The 25,309-nt window shown below is 37.8% G+C and overlaps 2 protein-coding genes and 1 non-coding gene across 8 annotated transcripts in view; 2 read left to right on the top strand and 1 right to left on the bottom strand.

The window, feature by feature from the left end:
- RABGAP1L (RAB GTPase activating protein 1 like) overlaps nt 1-25,309 on the top strand; it is a 790,617-nt gene that overhangs the window by 31,342 nt on the left and 733,966 nt on the right. The window lies entirely within an intron of this gene.
- On the bottom strand, nt 16,046-16,147 carry LOC126945610 (small nucleolar RNA U13). The gene has a single exon (XR_007722497.1). It is a non-coding gene; the product is annotated as a small nucleolar RNA U13 (small nucleolar RNA).
- CACYBP (calcyclin binding protein) overlaps nt 21,420-25,309 on the top strand; it is a 753,822-nt gene continuing 749,932 nt past the window's right edge. The window contains exon 1 of the mRNA XM_050767276.1: nt 21,420-21,441. The gene's annotated coding sequence lies outside the window, so the exon portion shown is untranslated. The remainder of the gene's footprint in view (nt 21,442-25,309) is intronic.

The raw sequence follows: 25,309 nt of genomic DNA, 5'->3' as shown, positions 1-25,309 counted from the left end.
GATCATGAGGTCAGGAGATTAAGACCATCCTGGCCAACATGGTGAAACCCCGTCTCTACTAAAAATAAAAAAATTAGCTGGGCATGGTGGCATGCGCCTGTAGTCCCAGCTACTTGCGAGGCTGAGGCAGGAGAATCGCTTGAACCCAGGAGGTGGAGGTTGCAGTGAGCCGAGAGTACACTACTGCACTCCACCCTGGTGACAGAGTGAGACTCTGTCTCAGAAAAAAAATAAAAATAAAAAAGAAAGAAGGCCCTCACCAGATGCTGCCCATTTACCTTGGGCTTCTCAGCATCCATAACTGTAAGAAATCATTTTCTTTATAAATTACCAAGTCTCAGGTATTTTTTATAAGCAGTAGAAAACAGACTAAGATAAATGATGTGAACCAGCATCTGCTACTTTCAGACTTTTCTTCTGCGGTTTCCTTACGCTTTTCATCCTTGCTTAAAATTGAAGAGTTAGAGCCTAGCTCTGGATTGGGATTTGGCTTAAGACAATGGTTGGTTTGATGTTCTCTCCAAAGTACTAACACTTTCCACTCAGCAGCAATAAGGCTGTTTCACTTTCTTACCATTTGTGTGTTCAGTGGACTAGCACTTTAAATTTTTTAAAAGCACTTTACCTTTGCATTCAAACTTCACTGACTGGTACAAGAGGCCCAGCTTTTGGTCTGTCTCCGCATTCAACATGTTGCCTTCCTCAGTAAGCTTAATAATTTCTAGCTTTTGATTTAAAGTGAGAGACTTGCAACTCTTCCTTTCATTTGAACACTTAGAAGCTATTGTAGCATTGTTAATTGGCCTATTTTAAATATTGTTGTGTTTCAGGAATAGGGAAGCCCAAGGAGAGGGAAGGAGATGGAAGAATGGCTGTTGGTGGAGCAGGCAGAACACACACAGCCTTTAAACTGTGAAGTTCGCTGTCTTAGATAGGTGCAGTTGTGGCGCCTGTCAACTATTGCAGTAGTAAAGATCACTGATCACGGATCACCAGAACAGATAGAAAAATAATGAAAAAGCATGATAAAGTAAAGCACAATAAAATGAGGTATGCCTGTACCTTATAATGGCTTGAAAATGTCTTAAATTCTGTGTTTTATCTCAGGAATGTGTGTGAATTTTGCATTTCATTGCATACTGTTAATATAAATATACAAATATTTGAATTACTGCCAGGAAAATAAAAACAAAAATCATTTCCTTTTTGTCTATTAATTTGTGAAAACTGGCGTGAATGAAGAGAGCTGACACTACATACCAGGTTTAGCACTTACTTTCTTTTTCTTAGTATATCCCTGGTATGTTTCAGTTTATACCTGAAGATGTATGTCACCAGTTTGAGAAAAAAAGATTGGTCAGTCAGATCATGAAACATTGCATTCTTTTTCTCCCTTTTATATATAGTATAGTCTTGGGGAAAATTACTTAATTTGAGTCTTCTACCCTCTTAAATTGGGCCAATAATGTGTACCCATACTTTTTTTTGGAGGGGATCATATAGTAACTGCTAATTAAACATTTATTAGCTGCTTCTTCCTTTTCTTCCCACATTCCTGTTGCTTTCTTCTTGGCTTTAACCCAGGTCTTATAACTGCTTGGTATGCTTTAATCAGCTTGCTTACTGCCTTGCTGGTTTTTATTAGCCAGTGCGTAGAGAATAATGTGAGAAGATGCTTGGGGCATAAGCTGAGACATTCCTGGAATGATAGAGACACACTGACTCAGGAGCAGTCAGTGCACAGGGAAATGTTCAAATTTAGCTCATCAGAATAAGCAAAGGTCTAGAAAGACATCTACATTAATCAATGGAAACAGGGGCCAGACTAAAAATTGGAATTAGAATGTAGGACTGAATGCATTTATACGTAGAGTCTGCTTTCTGTGCCGCAGTAAAAGCAGGTGGTATTGACTTAGGTTTTTTCAAAGTGGTTAAAGTATTAGACTGAATGGTCTAAAAATTTCCTAGATTGAAGTAAAGGTATGTTCAAGAATAGACTATCTCTGAAATGTTACAATTGAACATAGAACATTTATGTTAGTGGTTTTATTCTGTAAATGATAATACTAATCCCTGTAGTTCTCTTTATGTTGTCAGTGTGTTTCATTAACTGTATCTGCTTGATCTCAAACCTTGATTATTTCTCTAACTGCATAAAAGTCACTTATCCACCTCTCAGGTTTTTTTTTTTTTTTTTTGTTGTTGTTGTTGTTGTTTTTTCTTTTCTTTGAGACGGAGTCTCACTCTGCTGCCTAGGCTGGAATGCAGTGGTGCGATCTTGGCTCACTGCAACCTTCACCTACCAAGTTCAAGTGATTCTCGTGCCTCAGCGTCCTGAGTAGTTGGGATTATAGGCACATACCACCATGCCGAGATAAATTTTGTGTTTTTAGTGGAGACAGGGTTTCACCATGTTGGCCAGACTCGTCTCGAACTTCCAACCTCAGGTGATCCACCTGCCTCGGCCTCCTAAAGTGCTGGGATTACATGCGTGAGCCACTGCACCCAGCCTCAGAGTTTTTTTTTTTTTTTTTTTTTTTGAGACAGAGTCTTGTTCTGTCCCCCAGGCTGGAGTGCAGTGGCACGATCTCGGCTCACTGCAAGCTCCGTCTCCTGGGTTCAGGCCATTCTCCTGCCTCAGCCTCCCGAGTAGCTGGGACTACAGGCGCCTGCCACTGCACCTGGCTAATTTTTTGTATTTTTAGTAGAGACAGGGTTTCACTGTGGTCTCGATCTCCTGACCTTGTGATCCGCCCGCCTCAGCCTCCCAAAGTGCTGGGATTACAGGCGTGAGCCACCGCGCCCGGCAGCCTCGGAGTTCTTTACAGAGAAGAGAAACAATAAGTCTAATGTGGATCAAAATGAAGTATTGAGCTTCATTACTGGTAAAGGTGAGTTGGAAAATGTGGTGAATATTACAGTATTGCACTCCTAGTGAAAAGTGAAAGCTCCCACATGAAAATAGGAGAACAGAGGAATAGGTTTTTCTTTTCAGTGTAATGAGATCTGGCATTGCCAGAGTCCCTTCAGATAAACACTTTGGGCAGGAAACTAGGCAGGCATATCACCATTGGGCTTCAGATGGGCACCTAACAATGCTGTCGTTACTTTAGGAGACAGATCACCACAAAGTGAGATCGATTTGGTTGCTTCAGATCTGGACTGAATATTGTATTTTAATTAGCTATATTAAATAAAACAAATTAACTCTTTTGAATGTATTGCTTCATTTGTAAGGTGGGATTACAGTTATTTGAGTGATGATTACAAACATAAACATGACTAAAATGCCCAGTACTTTCTGGTTTATAGTAGTGGTTTCTGGTTTAGTAAATAGTAATAAAAGGATAACTGTTAACAGTTAACAAGTCAAACCTTGAAAATGTTTGCATCTTTAAAAATTATAACTGCCACATTTGTTACATTTTAAATTGTGCTGTTAAAAGTAGAAAACTTGGCTGGGCGCAGTGGCTCACATCTGTAATCCCAGCACTTTGGGAGGCCCAGGCGGGCAGGTCATCTGAGGTCAGGAGTTCCAGACCAATCTTGCTAACATGACAAAACCCTGTCTCTACTAAAAATACAAAAATTAGCTGGATGTGGTGGCAAACGCCTGTAATCCCAGCTACTCGGGAGACTGAGGCATGAGAATTGCTTGAACTTGGGAGGTGGAGGTTGCAGTGAGCTGAGATCGTGCCACTGCACTCCAGCCTGGGTGACAGAGCCAGACTCTGTCTCAAAAAAAACCCCCAAAATTGAAAACCCGTCTCCTTAAATTAATATTGTTTCTCTGACCTACTCATTTCAGGAAACAAAAGGCTACAATTGCCTTTATGCTGATATGCCCTTATATTGAAGACTTGACCATATATAGGAACATTACCCAGAATGCCGGGTATAGGTTTTGATTTTCTTGTCAAAATAAAATGTCAGACATATTCTCCATGTGTTTTGGAGAAGGTAGTATTATATGGGTCAACTGTACATTAGTGAAGACCTGTTATTTGAAATAGGAGCTTTTAAAATTGTATATATTTAAGGTGTAAAACATGATGTTTTGATATACATATACATAGTTAAATGATTACTACAGTAATAGGGGCAATAATTTCAATTTGAGCCAATGTGTTGATATTGTGGAAAAAGTGTTATTTTAGGGCACAGGAAAACATACAGAATATACTGACCTGACTTAAACTTTCTATAGGATAACTTGCACATAATTATTGTTTAGTAAATATTTGTTGACTGGCCTCTTGCTATATATTCATTTAGTCAGATACATTAATGAAGATCCTAAGGTACTTCATTAAAATTTGAATATGTGTAACAGGATACTCCTTTATCGATGGAATAAAGTGAGGCTAAAACATACATTTAGTTGTGTTCAGTCTGTTTGATGCTAGAAGTTGTAACAAGGGGCTGGGATTTCTGGTACTAAATAATATTGTTCTTTGGGGAGAGAATTCTGGAGCTTTTCTTGGACCAGTTACTGTTTACTGATTTAGTTTTAAAAATGTATATGAAGAAAGTCATTTAAGTATGTGCTGTGTCCTACGTTGTCTGCATCAAGCCTCCAGCTGTTTAACCATTCTCTTGATAGAGCAAATTGAAATGTTTTTGGCTTATAGAAGTTTGATATATTTTGACAAGATTATGGCAAGTTTGAAAGATCTTATCCTTTTATTTTTTAAAAAACTTTTATCTTATATTGATTTGCCATAGCATCAAGTGTTACTGAAGTTGTGTGCTAGGGCTTTTATGAAAGGCTGATAATATTTAGCATATTATGTACAAATTGCTTAAATAACCCTGTAAATAAATAAATAATAATAATTTTAAGGTGCTGAGGGAGGTTTTGACTATTGGGAGGAAAGTTACTTGGTGATGTTTTTTTTAAAATGTGAAGTTCAGATGTAGAGTTAACTACTCTGGTTTCTGTGTTGATTATCTTGCTAACAATTTCCCATTTGTTCACTTGCTAAGGCCATTAAAAAAAATTTCCCTGCCGGGTGCGGGAAAATCCTGTAATCTCTGCACTTTCGGAGGCTGAGAAGGGAAGATTGCTTGAGGCCAGGAGTTTGGGACTAGCCTGGGCAACACAATGAGACCCTGTCTTTAACTCCCCCCACCAAAAAAAATAGCCGGGTACTGGGGGATGGTGGCATGCACCTGTGTTGGCTGAGATGGGAGGATCACTTGAGCCCAGGAGTTACAGGCTGCCATGAGCTATGATGGCACCACTGTACTCCAGCCTGGGCAACAGGGCAAGACCCTGTCTCTTAAAAAAGGAAAAAAAATCTCATATGCAAAACATAGTTCAAAAGTGGTAATTTTCTTATAAAATTTTCTTATAAAATATTGTTTTTAATCTGAATTTCTTTGTTCAGAAGCAGGAGAGGATCCATGTCTTATTTTTTGCGTTTAGGAGAAACAAATAACATTTAGTTGTGTGTTAAAAAGATAACTGGGGAATTTAGTTGAGGGGGAGGAACCTTTGACTTTTTACATTGTTCTTGGGTATTGGTTTACTATTGTAAAATTCCCAAGTGTAAACTTTGTGAATCAAGAAGGGATTGTTTATATAAGGGAGCATTACTATGTTTATACCTGTATACTTACTGTCTGGCCCTATTCATAGCTATTAGGAATAGTCAATTTTTATTTTGTATTTATAACCTTTTTGAGATAGGGTCTCATTCTGTCTCCCAGGCTGGAGTGCATTGGCACATTCATGGCTCACTGCAGCCTCAGTTTCCTGATTCTCCCACCTCAGCCTCCTAAATAGCTGGGACAACAGGTGTGCACCACCATACCTGGCTAATTTATTTTTATTTATTTTTATTTTTTTGTAGAGAAGAGGCCTTGCTATGTTACCCAGGCTGGTCTCAAACTCCTGAGCTCATGCGATCCTCCTGCCTCAGCCTCCCAAAGTGCTGGGATGAGGTGTGAGCCACTGTGTCTCGCCTATTCTATGTTTTTTTATGGTAGAAATAATTGTTTATTTCACAATTATCTCAGTATAATTTAACTAGATTAAAAGAAAATGCCTCTGGTTAAATAAACTAAACTTCAAATCTTCCAGCAATACAGTAATATAAAAACGGCTTCGGAAAACCAGAATTCATCTTCCCAGCTTACCTAGATAAATGAGGCTATGATGTAAGAGGCTCTTTACCAGTCTTAAACTCACTGATAGAGTTAGACTGACCATTTTATGTATTTGTACTGCTTGGAGCTTTTAGAGTGTTGGGATTTTTTTCTTTTTTTAATTTCAAGTTTTGACTGTGTCTTTAAAATGTAATAATAGTTAGATTTGGGATCCAAGTAGATCACTTTACTCAAAAAATTTGTAATTCTTAGTGGGATTTGGTTTCAGGATAAAAATATAGCTCAGTATAACTATCTGGAGCTTTTTTTTTTATATGTCTGTCTTTCATCCTGTGTTTATAAAAATCAATAAAGTACAGAGTTGAAAAGTGTTATTTTGCTGACTGAAGTTATAAAAGCCTTGAGTATTTGAGTTCAGTTAAGACTGATTTCAGTGATAGATATTTTCTTTTTTTCTTCTTAACGGTATCAGACTATGAGGGCTCTTCCCTGAGACTTTGACTGTCATTATTATTGACTAAATTGGTAGGTGAAAATTAAAAATAAACTTCTCAAATAAAATAATGAGTTCTCATTTGTTGACTTTATTTTCTTTTTTGTTTGTTTTGTTTGTATAGAAGCTGCATGCTTTGTGACTTGCAGTGCAACTTAAGGAACCCAAAATAAGGATTCTGTCCAACCTCCTTCATATGGGTACCTTTTTTTTTTTTTGAGACAGGATCTCACTGTCATCCAGTTAGGAGTGGAGTGGTGCGATCATAACTCGCTGCAGACTTGACCTCGTGGGCTCAGGTGATCCTCCCACCTCATCTTCTCAAGTAGCTGGGACTATAGGTGCATGCCACTATGTATGGCTAATATTTTCTATTTTTTGTAGAGAGAGAGTTTTGCCATGTTGCTGGTCTTGAACTCCTGGGCTTAAGTTAACTGCCTGCCTTGGCCTTCCAAAGTTCTGGGATTATAGGTGTGAGCCACCATGCCCGGTCAGATTGATACTTGCATTTGTGGACTTAACACATGTAACTAGTGCTGTTCCTTTAATTCTTATGTTTTGGGATATTCTCATTTTTATTTTGTATTCAGGATCAGGAACCTATAAGACAACTGGTTTGCTTTAAGAGACTAAACTTTATTTTGGGGGAGTTGGGAAGAATTGTTTGGAAGTGCTGAAATTTTTGTTTTCCTTTATGTTTAAAGAGGTCAAATAATCCACAAGGTGTATGTGGTGATTTGAGAAGCTGCAGGGACACTCCATTGTTGTAGGTATTAGGGGCCTGAGGAAGCCACAACTTTAATTCATCTCTAAATTCTCAGCTTGTTGTGTTAAGTACATTGTAGACTTCCAGTTAGTGTTTGAATGAATGAATTCATGGTAGGCACATTAAATATTTGGCATATTTTGGGTAAGTATTTAATTATTTTTCTTCTATTTTTGGGTCATCTTTAGAAATTATGATACATCATAGTTGCTCCATTTTCTTAAAGTTAGGCTGATGTGACTAGCCATTTATATGGTTTGTTTTCTGAGTTCTGCTCTCCTGGAAAATTATATGTCTCTGTTTGTCAGACTTTTTATGCGCTTCAGTAAAATTTACTAGTATTCTTTGTATGTTCTGTATATATCATAATTTTATTGTTACATACCTGTTTTATTGATATTTTATCATAAATAGGTTTCTGTCACCCCTGTTTGGAGGAGGGTAATGAGATACAGCTGGTCTGAAAGAAAATTGCTGAATTAGTATGTTTTCTATCTGGCAGGTTTGCTTAATAAAATTTATATTATTAATTGATTTATTATAAATTGATTAATTTATTAATAAAATAGGAGATAATACTGATTATCTCCTATCTTCATAAGAAATGTATTTTTAAAAATTTTTAGATATGTCTAAAAGTAAGATTTACATTGCAGGGTGGGGGGGTTCTGTATTCTATTCATAGATAGCTAAGTAAAGTATGAAATTCCTAGAAAACAGATATTGTTTTTAGGCGAAGGTTAATTATGTAGCTGGTTGAGATTATTTCTACAGTTTCAGGGGCCCTGGGGAGGAATTCCAGTCACTTTCTTATTGTCTTGCTAGCCTGAAAGTCTTTGGATGGGACCACATATCTGTCCTGGTAGTGGTGAAGATAGGGATTTTACTTAATGGTCATGACTGCAGAGGAGACCTTGCCTTTTTCCTCTGGGCAGATAATGTCACTATAAAAAAAGAGGAAATAATATTTGTCCCATGGGTATAAATAATTGCATGTGGTATAAGAAAGGCAAGTTAAGAGAGTTACGTATTTATAAAACATGAAACTATGAAATGTTTTTTTTTTTGAGACGGAGTCTCGCTCTGCCGCCCAGGTTGGAGTACAGTGACCGGATCTCAGCTCACTGCAAGCTCCGCCTCCCAGGTTTACGCCATTCTCCTGCCTCAGTCTCCCGAGTAGCTGGGACTACAGGCGCCCGCCACCTCGCCCGGCTAGTTTTTTTTTTGTATTTTTAGTAGAGACGAGGTTTCACCGTGTTAACCAGGATGGTCTCGATCTCCTGACCTTGTGATTCGCCCGTCTCGGCCTCCCAAAGTGCTGGGATTACAGGCTTGAGCCACCGCGCCCGGCCAATGTTTTTTATTATAATTAAAAATATTTATAAATATATTTATTATAAAAACATAATAAAATGACTAGCACTATTTTGTATACTTAATATGTCCTAAGAGTTCTGTTATTTTTCTGAAATTGCTTATTAGTTTTAATTGTTTTTCAGTTGATACTTTCAGATTCTAGTGGCAATTTGCACAGTAATAGTACTATAATGGTACAAAACCAGCAATGTTTTGATATATATAGTATTTTCATTTTTATAATTTAAGCAGCTTGTGATTATACTTTTGATGTCTTTATTGCCACCAAGTGTATAGTGCTTTTTAATTTCATTCAGCACATATTTATTTTAATATGTGTCAGGCACTTGTTTAGGTGCTGAGGATGCAGCAGTGCATGAAACAGATCATATGTTCTACTCAAAGCTGGGGAATGTTGAACAATAAGTGAGCAATTACAATCCCCTCTAATTGATATAAACTGTAATCGATACTTAGTTTTATTATATTTTAGTGAGGAAATATATCCTAAGCAATCTCTATGAAAATTATTAAAAGTTTTTTTTGTTGTTGTTGCTATTATTTTTTGTGGCTGAGGGTATGATCTCTTTTGAAAATGAACCTTTGTGTTTGTTTAAAGTAATAGCTCAATATTTAGGTATATACCAGTTAACCATAAAAATTAAATGGCACTTTATATATCCTAATTTCTTATGCATTTGATTTGTCAGTGACTAATTTTTCTTCTGCTTGAATTGTGTTATCTGTCAATTTTTTATTGTTTTTGAACAGTTTTTGCTGTACGTATTTGATGTTATGCTATTTGGTATATAAAGGCTTTTGACTAAGAGAGTTTCAGTTTGGCTTGTATTACTTATCAATATAAAAAGACCTGTTTGTTCTATTTAATGCTTTTGGCCAGAATCACCCTCTGATACTGAATCTGCCAATTTCAGTATCTTTTTTGTTTAATTTGCCCGATAGTGATTTATACTTTAAAAAAACTTGGCATGTACGTTTGTTTTAGGTATGACTCTTAGGAGCAGTGTATATTAGGTTGAACCACGTGAAATTGCCATTTAAAAATTTTATTCTTTAATTGACTTATAATTGTACATATTTATGGGGTATGTAGTGAGATATGATACATATGATACATATAATGTATGATGATCAGATCAGGTAATTAGCATATCCATCATCTCAAACGTTTATCCATTTCTGTAGGTCAGAAAATTTCATATACTGGCAATTTCATATGGTTCAACCTATGGATAGTCATCATTTTTTTCTAGTCATCATTTTGACTACATGTGAGAATCTTTTAATAGGCAGTATAGATATCAGTAATAATTAGCATTTATTGAGTACTTATGCGTGCTGTTCTAAGCACTTATGGTAACTCATTTTATGTTAACAACAATCCTGTGAGATAGGAATATTTATCTTCCATCTGAAAAAAATTAAGGCATAGAGAGATCAAGTTACGTGTTCAGGGTAATTAAACTGATCCATGTAGAAGCCATGATTCAAAACCAGGCATTCTTAGTGCCCAGCTTGGGGTCAACACTGACCTGCTTGGCTTTGGTACCTCTTTACTTGGATTTGTACTAAGCACTCAGTCAGTAGTAACCATTCTCTTCTCCCTTGTGGTAATTAATGGTGGTGGTGGTAGAGAGTCTACAGGATTAGGCTTCAGTTAATTCTTTTCTTTTCTTTTCTTTTTTGGAGATGGAGTCTCACCCTGTCGCCCAGGCTAGAGTGCAATGGCATGATCTCAGGTCACTGAAACCTCCGCCTCCTGGGTTCAAGCAATTCTCCTGCCCCAGCCTCCCAAGTAGCTGGGATTACAGGTGTGAGCCACCACACCCGGCTAATTTTTTGTATCTTTAGTAGAGACGGGGTTTCACCATGTTGGCCATGCTGGTCTCAAACTCCTGACCTCATGATCTGCCCACCTTGGCCTCCCCAAGTGCTGGGATTACAGGCATGAGCCACTGCGCCCAGCCGGCTTAAGTTAATTCTAAAGCCTGGGACTGTCAGTAGGATTTTAAATCTTAGAGACCAGTTCTGAGAAAGTGACCTGTTGGCTCTGTATTGCCCCCAGGAAAAGTGTTAAGATTGTTATCAGGGCCGGGCGCGGTGGCTCAAGCCTGTAATCCCAGCACTTTGGGAGGCCGAGACGGGCGGATCACGAGGTCAGGAGATCGAGACCATCCTGGCTAACACGGTGAAACCCCGTCTCTACTAAAAAATACAAAAAACTAGCCGGGCGAGGTGGCGGGCGCCTGTAGTCCCAGCTACTCGGGAGGCTGAGGCAGGAGAATGGTCTAAACCCGGGAGGCGGAGCTTGCAGTGAGCTGAGATCCGGCCACTGCACCCCAGCCTGGGCGACAGAGCAAGACTCTGTCTCAAAAAAAAAAAAAAAAAAAAAAAAAAAAGATTGTTATCAGTTACCTGACACCTGGTGGGCCGGCATGCCTTAGCCACAATCTCTTGAATAGTCAGGAATGTCTAAAAAGTTGTAAGAAGAAAAAGCAACAGGAAGAGACAGACAACAGACAGGTGGTTGCCAGGAGCCGGGGTAAGGGGGGAATGGGTAGTGACTGATGGTGGGCACAGGGTTTGCTTTGAAATTAGATTGACACAAATTATTATTTTCCAGTGTATAAAATCAGGTTTTTCAGGAAGTCTTTACATTGAATCACGAGTGATTTCACCCTAGTGTGGTGTAATTGATTTTATTGTTCACTTTTAGTTCTTTATAGACTAATTTCCCCCTCCTTGAGTGTTTGTTTTAAAATTTTGGCTCTTTCTTGGTAACCTGGAATATATATTTGGATAATTATTTTCAGGAAGAGTATATAATATGAGTGATCTCTTTTCTGAGTTCTTGTCCAGTTGAGAAGGACTTGATTATGTACCTGTGCAGGTATGGGATTCTCAGATTTTGATCTTTATGTTTCTGCCTGGGAAAGTTTAAGGGTTGTTATAATCTGGCTTTTAGTTTTCCAGAGGAAAGGGCTAAGTCTGAGATTAACTTGATTCCCCTTGGCCCTTCCTCTCCATTTCTCCTTTTTTCCTCTTTGTAGGTAATCTTTTTTGATTTCTTGTTTTTTGGTAGGATTAAAACATGTTTTTACTAGGCTATATTTAGATATTGGCATGTTTTAATTAATTTTTCCCTATATACTCAAACTCTGTACATGTCTGATTCAGATTTTTCTTCAGTTTAGAAAAAATTCCTTCTAGTATTGTTTTTGAGAGTGTAATATGTTTAAGACCACAGACTGAAGAGCCAGACTGCTTGATTTCCAATTCCTGTTATACTAGTGACTTTGGGTAGGGTTCTTAAGTTTTCTTTCTTTTTTTTTCTTTTGAGACAGTCCCGCTCTATCGTACAGGCTGGAGTGCAGTGGCGTCATCTCGGCTCACTGCAACCTCCGCCTCCTGGGATCGAGTGATTCTCCTGCCTCAGTCTCCTGAGTAGCTGGGATTACAGGTGCACACCACCATGCCTGGCTAATTTTTTTGTATTTTTAGTAGAGACGAGGTTTCACCGTGTTAGCCAGGATGATCTTGATCTCCTGACCTCGTGATCCGCCCGCCTCGGCCTCCTGAAGTGCTGGGATTACAGGCGTGAGCCACTGCGCCTGGCCTGTAGTTCTTTTTATTTTCTGATTGTGGAATTATTTTATTTAGATTGCCTCTTTTGGATATGATCTCCGTGTTTTTCTTTCCTCAGCATTTATATTTCTTAATCCTTTTATTCTTTCTGGGAAAATTTTTTGAGTTTTTAATCTTTTTTCTTTTTTTTTTTTTTTCTGTTTACTGAAATACCTAATCTGCTGGCCAGTTCTGCTGTTGTTGTCATATTATTTTTTATCTGCAGTTTCTCCAAATCTTAGGTTGTTCCCCATCATAACTTCCTGCTCTAGTTTCTTGTTTGTAATCTTCTCTTGGATTGTCCTGAGAACATCAGTTGGAAATTTTATAAACATGTTTTCCTGTATCTCATAGTAAATCTGTTTCTGAAGAAATTTGCATTCATTGTTTAGGCTACTATCCATAATTTGAATTAATGGTATTTTTTTTGGACATCAATTTTGTCTTCTGCTCATTTTTATAGTGGAAGGTCTCTGCTAGCCTTGGTATTAGTCTTAGCATATGGTAGAATTTGAGATGTTTTATAAGAAAGATAGATGTAGATCATATTAAATTTTTGATTTAAGAAAAATGAAAGGTGGCAATATTTCTTGAGGCCCCAGGAATGACTGATCTGGGATTCATAATATCATAAAAGAGAACGATAAGTGATAAACATTAATATTTATTTAGCTTTTTAAAATGTGCCAGGCACTGTGCCCAGTGCTTTACATATGAATTATATCCTTTACTCTTTCTCAACAACTCTATGGTAGATACTATTTTTCCTGTAAACTTAACGAAGTTGAAGTTTAGAGATTTACTCACTTAAGGTCAGGATTAAACCCAGGTGTGTCTGACTCAGGCCGTTGACTGTCAAATAGTTAGGTTTTAATGGCCTCTCGTCAGTATCCCAAAGGGCTTGAACCCTTGTAAGTAGGTTCAGTTCCAAAATGATACACTGCCCAATCTTAATCATGATGGTCAGTAGAAGATGTGTTTAGATACCTCTTGGTGAAAGGAGCCCCCGAGTTTCCATGTAATACACTTGGAAAACCACAGAATTTGTTTCCTTAATTTTGCTCATTCACAACCCCTCTGTCACACTGCTTGATTCTTCTCTGTTTCTTAAGCGTTGCACAATACATCTGATCTCTTGTTTTTAAAAAGTCTCTTCTGCCTGGCCAACATGATGAAACCCTGTGTCTACTAAAAATACAAAAGTTAGCCGGGCGTGGTTGCGGGCGCCTGTAATCTCAGCCACTCAGGAGGCTGAGGCAGGAGAATTGCTTGAACCCGAGAGGTGGAGGTTGCAGTGAGCTGAGATTGCGCCATTGCACTCCAGCCTGGGTAATGAGAGCGAAACTTCATCTCAATTTAAAAAAAAAAAATCTGTTATGGTCTGTGTTATGTAGATATTCTTGGAGTTCTGGGCATGTAGCTGACACCTTTTCATGAAGTGCAGAAAAACCCATTTTATATGAATGTGTTTTCAGAGTCAACCATAGTTCCTATTACAGAAGATAGACCCATTAATTATTGGTTGTGTGAATGTTGTATAAATTAAATTAGATAAGGAGATTACATATCATACTCCTCTAAAATGGGCATATTTAAAGTAGTTGGGTATATGTATCATGATCAACTGGAAATCTTTTTCAAAATACAGATGTTTATTATGACTTAGAAACACTCTTCTAAGTTGATTATATTTAGAGACTGTAAAAGTAATTGAATAGTTTTTGGTCAATAATTGCTACTTTTCTTGATTTTTAAATATTCATGCTGTAATGATCAAAATGTCCAAATTCATAGCGTATATGGTTTAGATCTAGTTTATAATATACAGAGAAAGGCTGTCAGGAGTTTCTTGAGGTAATAAATACATTATTGTCTAGTTCATTTTGGAGTTATTTACTGTACTAAACCAGCCTTACAATGAATTTGCAGATTTTTGATAATTACTCTCGGCTTGCAGAGAGAGAAGGATGCACAGTAAATAATCCCTAAATTCAGGGAGTTGACCTAATGAGAGTAAGTTGAGAATAGTTGAATTTTTAAGCTCTTTGGATTCTGGGTTAGTATTTTGATTTATTTGATTTAAGATGATTGTTGAGGTTACATGAAAATAAGTCTTTCCAAAATGAAAATATTTTTAGTAATCAAATGAGGATTTTCTGATCAGCAATAGGGTGCATTGGAAATGAGATTTTCTGATCCACAGCAGCATGGATTGCACCGTACTGGGGAATTGATGTAAAGTAATACTTAAAAGTTTATATTACTGGCAAGGCACCTTGGTCATCAAGAGTGAGTGAGTCCAATAACTAGTAGGTGTCTTGGCTTGTGAGGTGCCCCCTCCAGCATTAATGGGAAAAGAGATGGGGGCCAGGGCCGGGCACAGTGGCTCACTCCTGTAGTCCCAGCACTTTGGGAGACCAAGGCAGGTGGATCACCTGAGGTGGGGAGTTCGAGACCAGCCTGACCAACATGCAGAAACCTTGTCTCTACTAAAAATACAAAATTAGCTGGGCGTGTGGTGCATACCTGTAATCCCAGCTACTTGGGAGGCTGAGGCAGGAGAGTTGCTTGAACCTGGGAGGTGGAGGTTGCAGTGAGCCAATATTGCGCCATTGCACTCCAGCCTGTGCAACAAAAGCAAAACTCCGTCTCAAAAAAAGAAAAAGTTCTTATTACTGAGGAAAATTAAAAAATTCAGTGCCTTCAATATAAACACTTAAAATTATGGAATATGAAAATTATGGACATATCAGACCTGAATTTTATGTTATTTTACCCACTTGACCGGTAGGGTCTTGAGTCATATATTTTAGTGGAGGCAGTTTTATTCGTGTATTTTTTTTTTTTATTTTTTAAGACAGGCTCATGCTCTGTTGCCCAGGCTAAAGTGCAGTGGTGCGGTCTCGACTCACTGCAACCTCTGCCTGCTGGATTCAAGCAATTCTCCTGCCTGAGCCTCCCGAGCAGCTAGGATTACAGGCGTACACTACCACACTTGGCTAATTTCTGTATTTTTAGTACGGACGGGATTTCACTGTGTTGGCCAGGCTGGTCTCAAACTCCTGACCGCAAGTTATCCGCCCACTTTGGCCTTCCAAAGTGCTGGGATTACAGGTGTGAGCTACCACACCCGGCCCATACATTGTTTTTCAATTCTAAAACATTCTGTTTTAAAAGATCAGTTATTTTGTTCATTATTTCCTTAATAGTGTATTCTTTCATAATTATGAGAGCCAATTCAATATCTCTAATGGTCTTTTGAAAATCTTAAATACGACAAATTTTATTCTGGGTTTCCATGACTCAAAAATCAGTGTTGATGGTTCTTGTCTCCCCTCCCTCATAATGTGGTTTGGCACAATGCTTCAGGGAAATAACAGTGAGGGTGATTGAGGGAAAATTGAAAAATCCATGAAGGAAGTAATAGCTATTCTTAGAATTATTGGCTCTGAAAAAATACTTTCTTAGGTTCTCTTTAGTCATGATTACTCATAGGAAACAAATATGAGGTTTATAGTTTTAAATCCAGGTATTTCTTTAAAGAGAAAGTAAATGTTAAAGAAGTCATATTCATTGTTTTCATTAAGATTTGAGATTTTTGTAACAAGTTAGAGTAAAAGGGAAGTAAAAATCAAATAAGCTAAAATAAGTACCTGAGATGTCTTTTTTTCCCATGTTAGACAGATAATGTACCAACGCTGTAGCAAGGTTTGAGGGAGGCACATCTCATATGTGTGTGGAAACCCAGTTATCACGCTTATGAACTACGAAAGGATCTATATAAGTTCTTGTGTAGGTGTTAACTAACAATCTGGTGTTCCTAAAATGTGAAACGCATATATCTTAGTCTTTGGCAAATTAGCAAAGTAAGCTGGCGTAACAGCTTCTATTCCTGACAGGAAAATTTTATACCTTTTTGTACTTGATTATTCCATTAGATTATTATCTACAGTTACCTGAATGTGAATTAAAAATTAAAAAGAAATCTATATATGAGGTAGATGGATGGCTCCCAGAAAACATGTACGTACAGATGTTTTTGCCATAAACCTATAGAATAATCATATTTTACTAGAGTAGATTTAATCACTTGGGGACATTGTTGAAACTGCTTCCAGAGGTGGCACAAGTTATATTTTGAAGGTTACAAATTTTGTTATATTTAGTTTATGCCACTTTAATACTTCTGAGGTTTAAATTTTCTGTGCTTTTTTGTTTACTTGACATTTCTGGGATTGAGATCGTGTTTGTTTCCTGCTATATTTGTTTTCTAGTCACGTTGAACCTTGTTTTTCTAATAATTATGCTGCAATATTATTTGATACATAAAATTTTAGCTATGTTCTCTTGTCCCTGTTGATATTTTGCATTTATATAAATAACCTTTATAGGATAAAGTACAGTGTCTTTTATCTTGAAAAAAGATGAAAAACTTTTCCAGTGTGTCCCCATTTGGTTCCAGTTATCCACATTTGAAGTCACTGTGGCTTTGCCTGTTTAAACAAGTTTCTTTTCTTGTCCCTGCAGTAGCAACCACCAGGGCCATCGTTTTACATGTCAATTTCTTTCATTCAGAAAGAGGTGCTCACTTTGGTCATTAATTTTTGTTTTCGTCTGCTCCTCTCATTATGGTAGTTTATAGAAATTATTTTTTAATTTTAGTTTTATTTTTTCTTTTTTTGTAGAGACAGTCTCACTCTGTTGCTCAGGCTGGTCTTGAACTCTTAGCCTCAAGCAGTATTCCTGCCGCAGACTCCCAAAGTGTTGAAATTACAGGTGTGAGACACCACACCCAGCGTAGAGATGGCTTTTTTTTTTTTTTTTTTTTTTTTTAACGGTCTCCTGCCTCAGCTTCCCGAGTAGCTGGGATTACAGGCACCCACCACCACACCCGGCTAATTTTTGTTTGTTTTAGTCGAGGTGGAGTTTCACCATGTTGGCTAGGCTAGTCTTGAACTCCTGAGCCCAGGTAATCCGCTGACCTTGACCTCCCAAGGGGCCGGGATTATAGGCGTGAGCCACTGCACCCGGCCTAGAAACTATTCTTTAGCTGTGATATGTACTTTATTCTATCATCATTTATTTTATTTAGATACCACACACTGTGCTAGATTCTAAAGGGAATGTATGCTTGTATTTTTCTTTTTTTTGTTAAGCTAACTTTTTCTCATGCTTTTATTACTTGGATTTTTTTTTTTTTTTTTTTTTTTTTTTGAGACAGAGTTTCACTCTTGTCACCCAGGCTGGAGTGTGATAGCGCAATCTCTGCTTACTGCAACCTCTGCCTCTTGGGTTCAAGCAGTTCTCCCACCTCAGCCTCCTGAGTAGCTGAGATTACAGGCGCCTGCCACCACGCCTGGCTAATTTTTGTATTTTTAGGAGAGACGGGATTTCACCATGTTGGCCAGGCTGGTCTCGAACTCTTGACCTCAAGTGATCCTCCCGCCTCAGTGTCCCAAAGTGATGGGATTACAGATGGGAACCACCGTGTCCGGCCTTACTTGGCTTTTTTATTCTTTTTATTTTGGCAAATTTGAAGCATATACAAAACCAGGGAGACTAATATAAATATTCCTGTCACCTTTTGCCAACTTTAGCAATTACCAAATAAGGAGCAATCTTATTTCCTCTATGCCTCTATGCCTCCCAGTTCTACCTTAGATTATATGAAGCAAATCCCAGACAGTCACATCATTTAATATGTAAATATTTCAGTATGTACTGCTGCAAGGACACCTTCATAACCATATCACCATCCTCACACTCTTAAAAATGTCAGCAGTAATTTCTTAAAATCATTATCTAGTCTGTGTTCTTTGTTTTTCTTGCATAGATGGGAAATTTGGAGAGGAAATCTCAACATTTTAATTTATTCTTCCTTCTTTTAAAAATTATCTTTTAGTGTCTCGTATCATAAACCTTCAGAAGTTCAAGTGTGTACTGGTGAGTTAGTCAGTTGAAAGAAACCCATCAGTGTACTTATAGTGTTCCCTCAATGGCACAGTCCTGATCGGACTGTGGAGTACTGGGTGGCTCCTGGAGTTTCAGAAACTTTTAATTTACTCATCTTGGAATTTATTTGTGCAGCAAATATTCAACTGTCTGCTCTATGCCAGGTGTACTTCTAGGTGCTTGGGTTACATCATTGAATAAAACAAAAATCTTTGCCTTTGACAATGTTGTATTCTAGTGACAGACAGTAAACAGTTAATATACTACAAAAATAAATTATATGTTAGTAAGTAAGTGCTCTGGCAAGCAGGAGTAAGTAGAACAGAATAAAGGGGGAAATTGGAATTTGATGGTGGTGGGAAGCAGTATTAAATAAGGTGAGCATGATAGGTCTCTCAAGAGGATGAGATTTGAGCAAAGGTGTGAATAGGAAACTAAGGATGGTAGTCAGGCAGTTATCTGGGAGAAGTGTGGGTTGTGATGGAACAGCCAGAGCAAGTAAGCCAGGGTTGTTTGAGGGAAAGCAAGGAGATCCTTTAAATGGAGTTGAGTAAACAAGGGGGATAATTGTAGAAGATAGGTTACAGAGGTGAGGTAAAGTGGAGTCAGGAGAGTAGTGAGGTGGGGTAGTTTGTAGTACCAGGTGTGTAATGCTTTTGAAGGTCATTTGGCTTTTATTCTGAGTGAAATGGGAGAGTCATTGGATGGTTTTGATCAGAGCAATGACAGGAACTAAATTAAAAAGATCACTCTGACTACTTTTTGGAAAATAGGCCATAGGAGAGCAAGTAAAGAAACAAGAAGGCTGGTTAAGGATGCTTTTAAAATAATCCAAGTAAGAGACAGTGACTGGGACTGGGTAGTGGCAGTGGAGATGGTGAGAAATAGATGATTTCTGGATATAATTTGAAGGTAGAGCCAAAGGAATTTGCTGACTATAGATATAAAGGGTGTATGTGTGTGTTTAAGGAAGGACAGAAAGAGAGGAGTAGCATGACTCTTAAGTTTTTTGGCCAGAGTAGCTGCAGGGAGGGAATTGCCATAAATTGAGATGAGAAAGCCTGCAGGAGGTTGGTGTCAGGTTAGGGGTAGGTTGGAGGTAGAAAGAAAGGTTAGATTTTTGAGTGTGTTGAGTTTGAAATGTCTTTTAGATGTCTAATTTGAGAAGACTGCCTTATAACTATGTCTGTTAAATAATAAATTTTTGACACCACCACCATCACCAACAAACTCTTGTTAAAAAAAACGAATTAACTGGATTCTGTGTGAACAGCAGTAGAGACCCCATGGCTGTAATATTTCAGTTTCTGCCCTCAGTAAGGCAGCAGGTCTCTTGTGGCTTGACCCAGGATTTAAAGGCATGACAGATGTCAAGATGGACATCAGGATGCAGATTTAGCAGCATGAGTGTTGAAGATTGGATAGGTGATGGTATTTTATAATGCCTTTCCTGTTTAAAACATCTGAAAGCAATGAAAAATATCCGTTAGGTGGACTATTCAATAGAAATGGTTATGAGGCTAGTTGATTCTGTTGAAAGCATGAATAATTTTCATTTCCAATTATGTAAAATACCTTTGGATTTTGTTTGCCTTGTGAGAATGAAAAATTGTAAAACCAAGTAGAACAATTCAGTACTAGAACAATTTTTCACTTTATTTTCCAAAGTAACAGTGACTCAGTTTTTGTATTAATAGTTTCAACTCAACAGGAACTGCTCTCTCTTGCTTTTCTAAACACATGGCATTATATTATTTCATAGAAAATACTTAAGAAATTTTAGGCATGTCATAGTATTTCCTAAATATTAGCTTCTTCAGACCATTCTTCTGTGTGTTTATATTTTTTGTTTGTCCTAATTGGTCATTGATTATCTTGTCCAAGCCAATTGTGACTTCTGCATCAGAGGCTGAAAATCCTTTTTTAAGGGTTTGAAAACTTTTCCCCTGACATTTCATAAGTTTCCTCATAAGTATCCTGCTGAATCATTTTACTGACAATATTAGGAAGTAGTCTCAAATGTAAACTCTTCTTTGTTATGAATTGTTATCAAATCAAAGGAAAATGCCTTTTCTTGAAATCTAGTTAATTTGAGAGGTTTTTATGAATTCTAATTCTTACATGGATCTCTTTTTTCAAATTTTTACTAATTCTGTAAAACTAGGCAGATATAAGTGCATACACATAAAAACATGCACACAGATATACACTATATGCCAAGAAGCCTTTGAGTACTGTGCATTTCAAATTCTTCTTCTAATAGCTTAGAAGGTATTAAGTCAGGCATATCTCAGAAATCCTCAGTGTTCTAGTAAACCCAGAAGGCTCTGTGCTTCAAACACAGAAATTGGATCCTTGCTTTTAGGCTTTAATGGGAAAGGAAAAATAGATAATTAAAAAAATAATTTGAGTTCTCTTCCTTAGTTGTGTTGGTACTATATCTTTGTGGGCAGTGACTGAGGCTCCCCTGACTGCTGATCTTATTTGCATCCATTAGTTGAAGAGAATAACAGGGAAATTTCTTAGTGTTTTTCTTAGCTTCAGAAACCATGTTCGCTTGCCAAGTTAATGAATTCTTACTTTCTACCTTGAATCTTTCTGTGCCAGACCCAACAAATTGGGTAATGGCTTTTCTGTTAACTTAATGCCAGTTATGTAGGATATGCACAGTAAACATTAATTCACTTTCTTTCCTTCTTATTTCTGCTTGCTGTTGTACTTTGGTATACTTTTACAGAGTGCATTATGTGATGGCAGAAGAGATAGTCAACTGGAATGTTGACTATCCAGTTGAATGTTCAAGGCTAGTCTTGAACTCCTAGGCTTAAGTCATCCTCTCACCTCGGCCTCCCAAAGTATTGGGATTACAGGTGTGAGTCACGATACCTAACCTCAGCGTCTTTATCCATATTACATTTATTCATATATAGATATATTCTGAAAATAAATAATTGATGTGTAGAATTTTTAGAGCTCAAAGATCTTGGATATAAACTAGCCCAACTCCTTATTTTTCTGTTAAAGAAAGTGTGTTCGTAGAGATGAGATGTGTTTTCCATGGACACATTGGGCTGGAAAGAAATGAAGTTTTTTTTAAAAAAACTTTTAGGTTCAGGGGTACATGTGCAGGATTATTATATAGGTAGACTCATGTCACAGGGGTTTGTTGTACAGATTATTTCTTCACACAGATACTAAGCCTAGTACCCAATGGTTATTCTTCCTGCTCCTCTTCCTCTTCCCACCCTCCACCCTCAAGTAGGCCCTAGTGCCTGTTGTTCCCCTCTTTGTGTCCGTGAGTTCTCATCATTTAGCTTTCTCTTATAAGTGAGAACATGTGGTATTTGGTTTTCTGTTTCTGTGTTAGTTTTTTAAGGATAATGACCTCCAGCTCCATTCATGTTCTGGAAAGACATGACCTCATTCTTTTTTGTGGCTGCATAGTATGCCATGGTGTATATGTATCACATTTTCTTTATTCAGTCTGTCATTGATGGCCATTTAGGTTGATTCCATGTCTTTGCTGATATGAATAGTGTTGCAGTGAACATTCACATGCATTTGTCTTTATGGTAGAATGATTTATATTCCTCTGAGTATATATCCAGTAATAAGATTGCTGGATTGAGTGGTAGTTCTGTTTTTAGCTCTTGAGGAATCTCTCCACACTGCTTTTTGCAATGGTTGAACTAATTTACACTTCCACCAGCAGTATATAAGTGTTTTCTCTGCAACCTTGCCAGTATCTGTTACTCTTTGGCTTTTTAATAATAGCTTTCTGACTGGTATGAGATGGTATCTCGTGGTTTTGATTTGTATTTCTCTAATTATCAGTAATATTGAGCTTTTTTTCATGTGGTTGTTGGCCATGGGTATGTCTTCTTTTGAAAACTGTTCATGTCCTTTGCCCACTTTTTAATGGGTTTTTTTTTTTTTTTTTTCTTGTAAGTTTGTTAAAGTTCCTTATAGATGCTAGACAGTAGCCTTTGTCAGATGCATACTTTGAAAATATTTTCTCCCACTCTGTAGTTTATTGACAGTTTCTTTTGTTGTGCAGAAGCTCATGAATTTAGTTAGATCCCACTTGTCCTTTTTTTGCTTTATTGTGATTGCTTTGATGTCTTTGTCATGAAATCTTTGCTTGTTCCAGGATAGTATTTTTTAGGTTGTCTTACAGGATTTTTATAATTTTGGGTTTTACATTTAAATCTTTAATCCATCTTGAGTTAATTTTTGTATATGATGTAAGGAAATGGCCCACCTTCTGTGTGCTGCATATGGCTAGCCAGTTATCCTATCACCATTTATTGAATAGGGAGTCTTTTCCCCATTGCTTGTTTTTGTCAGCTTTGTCAAAGATCAGATGGTTATAGGTGTGTGGCCTTATTTCTGGGCTCTCTGTTTTGTTCCATTGTTCTGTGTGCCTGTTTTTGTACCAGTACCATGCTGTTTTGGTTACTGTAGCCCTGTAGTATAGTTTGAAGTTGGGTAACGTGGTGCCTCCAGCTTTGTTATTTTTGCTTAGCATTTCTCTGGCTGTTCAGGTTCTTTTTTTGGTTCCATGTGAATTTTAAAATAGGTTTTTCCTAGTTCTGGGAAGAATGTTGTTTGTTGTTTGATAGGAATAGCATTGAATTTGTAAATTGCTTTAGGCAGTATGGCCATTTTAATGACATTCTATCCATGAGCATGGATGTTTTTCCATTTATTTGTGTTGTTTCTGATTTCCTTGAGCAGTGTTTTGTAATTCTCAGTGTAGAGATGTTCTACCTCCTGGTTAGCTGTATTCTTAGGTATTTTGTTTTTTTGTGGCAATTTGGAATGGGATTGCCTTTCTGATTTGGCTCTTGTCTTAGCTGTTGTTGGTGTATAGGAATGCTAGTGATTTTTGTACATTGATTTTTTTTTTTTTTTTAAGACAGAATATTTATCTGTTGCCCAGACAGGAGTGCAGTGGCATGATCTCGGCTCACTGCAACCTCCACTTCCCAGGTTCAAGTGGTTCTTGTGTGTCAGCTTCCTGAATACCTGGGATTTCAGGCGTGTGCCACCATGCCCAGCTAATTTTTGTACTTTTAGTAGACACAGGATTTCACTATGTTGGCCAGGCTAGTCTCAAACTCCTGACCTCAAGTGATATGCCCACCTCGGCCTCCCAAAGTGCTGGGATTATAGGCGGGAGCCACTGCGCCTGGCCTGTACATTGATTTTGTATCCTGAAACTTTGCTGAAGTTGTTTGTCAGTGAAGGAGCTTTTGGGCTGAGACTGGGGCTTTCTAGATACAGAATCATGTTGTCTGCAAACAGAGATAGTTTGACTTCTACTCTTTCTGTTTGAATGCTCTTTATTTCTTTCTCTTGCCTAATTGCTCTGGCTAGGACTTCCAATACTATTTTTAATAGGAGTGGTGAGAGGGGCATCCTTGTTTTGTGCTGGTTTTTATAGGGAATGCTTCTAGCTTTTGACCATTCAGTATAATGTTGGCTGTGGATTTGTCATAGATGGCTTATTATTTTGAGGTATATTCCTTCAGTACATAGTTTATTGAGAGTTTTTTTAACATGAAGGGGTGTTGAATTTTACCAGTGGCCTTGATATGGTTTAGCTCTGTGTCCCCAACCACATCTCATATTGAATTGTAATCCCCAGTGTTGGCGGAGGGACCTGGTGGAAGGTGATTGGATCATGGGGGCGGATGTCTCCCTTGCTGTTCTCATGATACTGAGTAAGTTCTCACAAGATGTGGTTGTTCTCACGAGATCTGGAGTGTAGCACTTCCCCCTTCACACTCTCTGTCTTTCCTGCTCCTCCATAGTAAGATGTGCTTGCTTCCCCTTCACCTTCTGCCATGATTGTAAGTTTTCTGAGGCCTCCCAGCCAGGCTTTCTGTACAGCCTGTGGAGCTGTGAGTCAGTGAAACCTCCTTTCTTCATAAATTACCCAGTCTTAGGTAGCTCTTTCTAGCAATGTGAGAATAGACTAATAAAGGCCTTTCCTGCATCTGTTGAGATAATCACGTGGTTTTTGTCTTTAGTTCTGTTTATGTGATGAGTCACATTTATTGATTTGTGTATGTTCAATCAACTTTGCATCCTGGGGATGAAGCCTGCTTGATTGTGGTGGATTAGCTTTTTGATGTGTTGCTGGATTTGGTTTGCAAGTATTTTGTTGAGAATTTTTGCATTGATGTTCATCTAGGATATGGGCCTGCAGTTTTCTTTTATTGTTGTGTCTGTCAGGATGATGCTGGCCTCATAGAATGAGTTGGGGAGGAATCCCTCTTCCTCAGTTTTTTGGAATAGTTTTTGTAGGAATGGTACCAGCTCTTCTCTGTAGATCTGGTAGAATTCAGCTGTGAATCCATCAGGTCCTGGGATTCTTTTGGTTGGTAGGCATTTTATTACTGATTCAATTTTGGAGCTTGTTATTGGTCTCTCTGGGGAATCAGTCTCTTCCTGGTTCAGTCTTGGGAGGACATATGTGTCTAGGAATTTATCTGTCTCTTGTAGGTTTTCTAGTTTGTGTGCATAGAGGTGTTTGTAGTAGTTTCTGATGGTTATTTTTTATTTCTGTGGGGTCAGTGGTAACATTTCCTTTGTTATTTCTAATTAGGTTCTCTTCTTCTTTATTAGTCTAGCTAGTGGTCTATCTATCTACTAATTTTTTTCAAAAAACCAACTCCTGGATTCATTGGTCTTTTAATTGTTTTTTCTTGTCTCCATTTACTTCAGTTCAGCTCTGATTTTGAATACTTCTTGTCTTCTGGTAGCTTTGGGGTTGATTTCTTCTTGCTTCTCTAATTCTGGAAACCCAATTCAAATTAATTTATGCAAAAATAATTTGTTGAAAGGAATATTTTATGGAAATAAAAGAATGGCAGATTTATTAAGACTGAGGATGGGGACAGTTGGAGCTAGGCCTCAGGAATGACTCAGAGGGACATGACTTGGTTAAGACTCTTTTTCTTGTCTCCGTCTAGGGTTTA

This window comes from Macaca thibetana, chromosome 1, assembly GCF_024542745.1.
Source record: "Macaca thibetana thibetana isolate TM-01 chromosome 1, ASM2454274v1, whole genome shotgun sequence".
Lineage (NCBI taxonomy): Eukaryota > Metazoa > Chordata > Mammalia > Primates > Cercopithecidae > Macaca > Macaca thibetana.
This window is presented reverse-complemented; position numbering and strand designations above follow the sequence as displayed.